The 7,925-nt window shown below is 52.6% G+C and overlaps 1 protein-coding gene across 5 annotated transcripts in view; it reads right to left on the bottom strand.

The window, feature by feature from the left end:
- Positions 1 to 7,925, bottom strand: part of NR6A1 (nuclear receptor subfamily 6 group A member 1) — an 86,871-nt gene that overhangs the window by 40,997 nt on the left and 37,949 nt on the right. The gene's annotated exons all lie outside the window — the stretch shown is intronic.

The following is a 7,925-nucleotide window of genomic DNA, read 5'->3' on the forward strand; positions in this document are numbered from 1 at the left end:
TGTGCTGAACTGCTCTCTGAGGATACCTACCACAGCTAAGTGATAATTTCCTAACAGATGCTTCTAACTACCCACCGAAGGAGCCCACCTTCCCCCGCGACCGCCGGGGAGCTAGTCTGCCCCCAGCCAAAACCTCACGAAGCCCACTACTGCTATTCAGGTGTTAGTAGCTTTGTTGTGCTGGGAATACAAAAAGGGCAGATTACATAAAGGGAACGGGGCTGAGAGGAGCCGGCGGTGTCGCAGCACGGCCGTGCCGAGCCTGGTGCGGGGCTGCCGCAGGCGCCAGCATGGCCCCGACCCCGGCCAGCACCACGCAGCGCCGCGGCGCGGAGCCAGAGCGTGAGAGCCAGGGTGGGAACCGGAGTGGCCTGCCCCAGCAACTAATCCTGGATTTCAAAGTTAGATTTCTGAAATTCCAATTGTGTTTACAGACAGATTTCTTTCCAGGTTGCTCGCCTATTTGTTTTTTAAAAGTTGTAACAGAAAAAAACTGCATTAGTGTTTGTGGTATGTACCTTGAAATCAAGGCAAATAAAGAACCTCCTAGCGCTTACCACAAGGCACCTTATCAGCGGAAATACGGGGCTATTTGTGCTGCGTTTCGGAGACTTTGCAGCACACCCACTACAGAAAATCAGCCTGTGCTGCTCACAGGAGACATTCTCTGAATGGTCACGTTCACAGATCTGAACACAGCAAGGGTGCCACACCACGTGCAGGAGCAGCCTAAATCGCAGCTACCAAGTTCCTACCCCAGACTTAGCAAATTCAGCAAACCGTGCCACACCACATCCATAAGAGCAACTCCAAGACCTTAGAAAGAGGCAGCACTAGAATTAAAACCCAGTCACTATTTGGTTAAATACATAATATAAGAGTTAGGCCTGTTAGCTCTGCAGATCCAAACACCGCTTCACAAAACAGAGCGTAAATACCTACAGGGCAGTGACTCTATTATTTAAAGCAAAGGAGATAGATTGCCATCTTTTTCTGTGTGAATGAATTGCCTTCTCAGACACAGGTCTTATCCAATTACATTACTGCACATTATTTGTAAGAAAACATAAATGTTTTTCTCGTGCCCTCGGACAGAAATCACAGCAGAAACCCCGCACCTACAGTTTAATGTATGTTATTACGCGGAATATGAAGTACTCTCATCTGGTATCCCCCACCGACTAGATCTGAAAACTTCTCCTTGCACGTACTATCTGCCAGTCCGGCGAGGAGCCGCTCTCTGCAGTGGCAGCACTGCCAAGCTCCCGGTGGCAGTGTAACACGGTGTCCTGCTGAGCTCCCAGAATAGCAATGCCTTAAAAGGCAGCGATGCTGAGATCACAAGGAAAAGAGAATTAGGGCACAGCTGTGGAGTTCTGTAGGCTAAAACATAGACTCAATATGTCAGAGAAAATTAAATCACGGAGCTACATGTAATTTCTGGTCCCGTTTATACCTTGGCTGTAGCTGTGCAGAATTTGTACTTGGGTCATACGTGTGCACTGCTGTGCTTCTGCACGCGGAAATAGAAAGCGGAATTAATTTTAAAAGGAAAAAAAAAAAATCACATGCAAACAGCGATGCAAGGCCCTTTGTTTGAGGTGATGTGTACATGCTAGTGCCATGCAGTGTTACAGCCAGACGTCTAAGCGGCTCTGGAGGACAAACAGAGAAGCCCCGGCCCCGCTCGTGCAGCAAGGCGATGCTCACAGCCTTACACGCAGCACCCAACCCAGAAGAGCTCCACCAGCGCGACCCAGACTGGAAGGCCTACGTCTTCCTGGGGTTGTCGGATGTGTGAGAGACCCCTCCTCAAAAACGAAGGCGCCGATACTCAAACCAAACTTTTACAGAGGGTTTTTTCCCCTGAGGAGGGGCGGTTTGCTTACACCCGTCAGAAGAGCGCCTCCGCACAGATTTGCCGGCGTTCAGTCACGCTGGGAGCCAGCAGCAGCCCCCGCCTGGCGCTCGGTACCTGCAGGTTGCAGCCCGTCACCCTCCGCCCGCACCCACTGCCCCCCTCTGCCTCCGACCAACGTTGCGGGATGCCAGGCCCGTGACCACAGCGTGCGGGCTGCGTGCTGCGCCGGGAGGTCGCACCCTGCGCAGCGTCCGTCCGTCCGTCCGTCCATCCGTCTGTCTGTCTGTCCGTCCGTCCATCCGTCTGTCTGTCCTTCCCCACCTGCAGCCGGGCTGGCTGGAGCCCCGCACTGCTGTGCCAAGGGCCGGGGGCTCTGGTGCAGCCCCCGGAGGCGGCTGCGTGACCGGGTGCCACCGGACAAGCAGCCTCAGGCGGGCCCCGAAGGGCTCTAGGGGCCAAGGGCAGATAGGAGAAGACGAGACGGAGCGGGACCTGATGCTGGCAACAGGGGCACGAGAGCGAGCTTTCCTAAACAGCAGGTACTTGAGCATTAACGTGATAAAGAACAGCAAGAAAACAGAGGTAGGGAGCTGCACGTAATTATGGCTTTGTTTAGCTAAGTGTATTTCCTGTGGAGCTTACAAACCACAACCGTACGCAGGTCTGCGGATCTGTTGGTATCAGCTATCCTTGTCCCTAAAGAGGAGAATTACAAATCTGATCTGGGCAGAGAGTTGCAGGACTGTAAGGCTGTGCTCGGCTGCAGGCAGAGCTGCGGCCCAGCAGCGCAGCGGAGGCGATTCCCACGTGAAGAGCTCTCCCCAGGGAGGGCAGCTCGGCCGGGAGAGGCCAGCCCAGGGCGCGGGCTCGTGGGGCAGCACCGGCCGGGGATGGCTCTCGCTCCAGCCACCCACCCGCATCGCGCCCGGCCGGCGGTGCACGGACGTGGCGCTGCCTGGGGAAGGGCAGGGGCCCTCGTGGCCGTCCTGGGACAGTCAGAGAGCCGGGGAGGCAGGGCACAGTCACTCAATCTGCAGCAATAGTGCTGGGAAGGCCATTTTGGGCACTGCTCCTGGGCTAACAGAGCGGTCCCCGAGCACACACGGTGCTCACAAGGGTACGTGCACACACCACACGGCGATTAATAGAGAAAATGTAAAGCTAAGATTTGAAGGACGTCTGAGAGCAATTGTTTTCCTCAGCAGAACTAAACGCTGCCTGCCTTAAAACACAGCCTGGTTCATACGCATGCCGTGCCTTTCGCAGGTACCTCACAGATGCAGGAAGCACTCCCTCAAACGGGGGTGCAGGGCGAGGGGACAAACGCTCTCTGGGCAGCCCCGAGGGCCGGTGGCAGCCCCGTGCCCGCCCCGCGCGCCCAGAGCCACCAGCCTTGCAGCGAGGCTGGCGCCGGCTGCGCCGCTCGGAGCTCTGCGTTGTGACCCACTTTCCTGCAGTATTTCTGCATAGCGACAGAGGTCCTAGCAGGACAAGTATAACTTTGCGGCTCACAGGATTCTCCATTTCCTATTGCTCCCGCTGCAGGAATGCGTTTCACATTCCCACACACGCGCACGGGACGGTGCTACATACACGCGCACGTAAAACGCACAGACCCCAGGAAGGGGAGGAATTAGAACAACAAGGTTCCCTTCCCATCTGCAGGAAATTCTCCTGAAGGAGTTGCAGGGCCGTGGGAGCTCCTCCAGGAACATCCGAGGGACCCTCGGTAGCTGCCGGAGGACGCCCGGCTGCTGCCTCCCGTTACAGGGCTTCGCCCCTTCCCTGCAGCTGGTTCGAGCACCGGTATAACCCCGAATCGGCCCTGCGTGCCCACCTCAGCCAGAGGCCGGGCTGCATGCACTGAGCTGCCCACAGACCAGTGTGCCTGCAGTACGCCTAGCCAAAGCTTTGACAACGTGAGGAAATTCCTTCTCCCTTCCTAAGCCTTGCCCGGCGCACCTCCTGCCTGCCCTATCTCCCACCCGTCCAGTCCCTGCGAAACGGCAGTGCAGCCACTGCAGATGGCACCTCTTTTATATATATATATATATATATATAGGTGAAGCATCTCTATGTCCCCTGTTCTGAAATGTTGTGCTGAAACCCTAACAAGCCAAAAATCTCTTCAATGGGAAATGTCACAAACAGAGGATTATGACTTCAGCTACAGAATAAGCAGCGGGAGCAGATGGAACTCTTCAGAAACAATGATTCCATTTTCATGCAAATTTCCTTAGTAGTTAAAAAAAGACGAAGAAGAAAAAAACCACCAAGATATCAGAATGGTTTCTAAATGGAAGGTTTTTGAATGATGCAAAAAGCAAAGGGCTGGTAGTTCGCCATGATCCCAAGCATTTTTGCAGCAGCTAGGGAAAAAAAAAAAAACACAACAAATGCGACAAACTAAAAACAGATTCTGAACCTCCTCAGAGCCGTGATAAGAGAAATGGAAAATAGAGAGGAAAGTATATTTGAGTTTTTATGATTTCCAACGTCATTATACGCTTTGTGATAATGCACACTTCAGAGCTAATTCTTATGCTCTTTAAGAGCACAGACTTCATTCATGAAGCAGCATGACAAAAATTCTTTATCCACTTGATGACTACAGAAGGTGACAGCCACCGAGAAAAAGACAGCCACAGGGACACAGTCAGAGTGCTAACCTGCAGCGCTCCTCTCTTTGAGTACAAGTGCTCCCCTGATTACAGGACTACAGACATGCATTTTTCATAGCTGAAATGTGGAAACTGAGCCAACTCTTTTGTTATTAATACTGGCAGCATACCCTAAAAAACAAATACATGCACAGTTAGCAGAACCCGTTCCTGGCTCTTCCACTGACTTGTTATTTAGTTTTGGTCTTACTCCTTTGTATTTTCCTCTTGTTTACTTCTCAAGTGAGCAGATTCGAGCTACTCCCTGACTCTCCAACGTTGTGAGGAAAACTGACTTCGCACAGCACCCAGCGCAGCGGTGCGCTACCGCGGTCTGTGTACAGAACGCGTTCCAGTGGCAGTGCTTCGGGTGGCTGATGTAATTCCCCTCGTAAAGACTGCTTTTCTTTTAACTGAGGTTTTACAGGAGAGAGGAAACTGCATGCACAGAGAGGCAAGAAGGAAACCCAGGGCTCTTTGTCGGGGATTCACCGGGACAAGCCCCGAGGCCGCGCGCGGTCCCGCACGGCGGCCGGATTCCAGCAGTGGCAGGGCAGCCCCAGGAGCCTGCCGGCTGCCGGCGATTCCTCCAGTTTTCAGCCCCAAATCCGAGGGCCTTCCCGATGTGGGCTTCCCCTAGGCTGCTCCTCAGGCTTTGTAGTGAGTCTTCGTCAATTTCTATCAGTTTTAGCAAACAATTGCTATCTCCCTCAGTTTCATGCCGATGTTTTTGATTTTTTCCCTCCTTTTTCATGCAAAAGAGGTATCAAGTTAGCCCTAAATATGACTGTTAGAAGTAGTAGAGGCCTCTGACCGCGTGGTCAATACCAAGAGTACTTCTGCTTAATCCCATCCTACCTACGCTTCTGCCTTTCATCATGCCACTGGCCAAATCTTTCCCCTTTGAATTTGCTCTCAAATCAATCTATTCCCTTCCTCATTGATGCAGACAGATTTAAGTATTGACAGCTACCAAAAGGACCGAGCACATACAAAATATCTCATAAAACGGGCTCAGCAAGGTTTCTTTTCAAGCTTTTACCCGCTTACTTCTTAGCAGATGGATGAACGAGTAGGAACATTTTCCCCAGTTAATCCCTCTTTGACCCAAATTAACTTTTGTCCAAACTGTTTTCTTAAATAGTTTGATTTTCAGTCTCGCCTGACTGAACGGGACCATAGACACGTTTCGATTACCCCAGAAGAGGAACAGAGGTGGAGAGGCGTAAGAAGACAGCCCGGCTGGCCTGCCTCGCGGGGCACGCAGCGGGCGGGTGGAAGAGGTAAGGCCATACAACGCGGGTCTCGACTCCAGGATCTGCTCACCGGGTCAGAACGGTTTTTGGCTTTGCACAACTTAACTTACTCTCACCAGCAGCGAGGCCAAGGAAGAGTAACAACCATGAACATGAGCCATGCAGCCAGGAGGGAGACCCCTCCGCTCCCTGCTGAGCAGCCCCAAGTCCAGCAGCTCACAGCCCCCAGCTTCAGGAGCTACACTAATTCCTACTGGGACTGCTGGAACGTTTTAATAAAATCAGTCAATGGACGGACAGTAACACGTCATAGCACAAGGACTTTGCCTAAGGGCATCCCTATCCGTTAAGCCCCCTTTCCTTCCCGTCGCCCCGCTGACAAACTGCCTCTCCGCCGGGAGCCTGCCTCCTGCCGCGAGCTCCCCTGCTGCGGCGCGCCTCACGACACCTCGCCCATCAGCAACGTCACCGCCAGCGCGGACGAGGACCGCACCAAGCCCCCCTCCCCTTCTCCTGATGCCCCTGCAGTGACTGGGCACCCAGTTTATCAGAAGCGGGGCCAGTAAGGCAACTGTTAACAAACCAGCAGCGCTCCCCAGACAGCCCCACAAGCCTGTGCGCAGGTTAACGCTCTTCATGTATCCCATTTCTCCGCAGCTACAATAAAGATGACACAGGAAGAGAAAGATAAGTATCTTTCATTTAAGCCCTCACTTCTGAGCTCGCTGGGCTTCAAGGTGTCAAGAGAAATGAGACGTATTTGACCCAGATGCTGACCCGTCTAGGTCAAGCCTATTTGATCTGATCAAACTTGTGGAAAAATTCCTCCCTCCCCTGTTTTGTCACAGCCTTTCTCCAGGACTGGACGTGCCAAAAGGACTCGCAAATAACAGGGGGAAGCACCAGGTGCCCCTGCGCTGCCTTTCCTGTGGTGGCTCAGCAGATCTCCGTTGTGCTTTCTTTTTGACTCGGGTAAATTTGCTACAGCAGAATATACCACAAAGTTGACTACAATATTTTAGCATGGTCTAAGGGTTGAAAACTGGGTCAAACCCCCAGCTCCTCCTCCCAGCGCCATCACCGGTGACAGGGTCCTTCAGGCCCCAGGAGCAGCGTGTCAGGACGCCCTCGGATGCGGTGCCCTTGCCTGGAGATCTTTTCCTCCACGACCGCTCCAGCAGCGGCTTCCCACTGGGGAGCGATGTTTTCCATAGATGCAGTGAAACACGGTTCTAATTTCGTAATCACAATGTACATCCAGTGAACAGGACCTAGTGTTTTGATAATGAGAGCAATACAATTAGGACAAGCCTCAAAATATTCAAGCAACTTAACCAGTTGGAGATCACCTCTGATATGGGAGACACAAAGGGGTATCTGGAGACTGGGATGCGATTCCATTTACACACTGTGGCGAAGCACTTTCTTTTTCTAGACCCTAACATTTCATGTTTGGGGTCTTTTATATCATTGCTACAACATTCCATGAAAAGATTTCATTACTGGACACCACACGAGGCCTGGGAAGTACAGTATCCATGCACAGGAGGCTGCAAAAGCTCCTAGAGCGCAGCAGCCATTTGGGTGGCTTGCGAAACCCGTACTACCCTCAAAGGCACTCCTGCAGTCTAATTTTGTACTTTTCATTAATAGGTTCAAAGACACCGTACTCTTTTCAGCCAGCGTGACCCGCAGCTGACCACTCGGGCGCCCATGCAGAGCCCAGAAAGCACCGGAACGAGCTTTTAACAGCAGGACGGAGGAATGGTCAAGTGCCTCAGCAAGTGAGAGAGAATCGCTGAAGTGGGAGACAGAGGGGAAGCTGTCTGGGAACCGGAGAAGTTACTAGAATGATTTTTGTGGGCAGAACGGACAGCAGATACGAGCTATCTCCTTCACACTCACGGACACGAGGTGGGAACCTCTTCCCCCACATCAATGGCAGCTGCACAGCGCTGATAGGAGCCGGGGTCACCGCTAAAGCACCGCATTGGCCTTTTTTTTTTCAAATCGCCTCTCCTTTGATGACTGCCACGTAACTGTCATTTGTTTTTTCATCTCATTTTCCATTTGTGCATCTATCCAGCCCCTGAGGGGGGGATTCAGCGGGAAGTGACGGGAGGAACGCGGCCAGGGGCCTCTCGCCAC

Source organism: Anser anser (genome assembly GCF_964211835.1).
Source record: "Anser anser genome assembly, chromosome: 21".
In the NCBI taxonomy this organism is placed as follows: Eukaryota; Metazoa; Chordata; class Aves; order Anseriformes; family Anatidae; genus Anser; species Anser anser.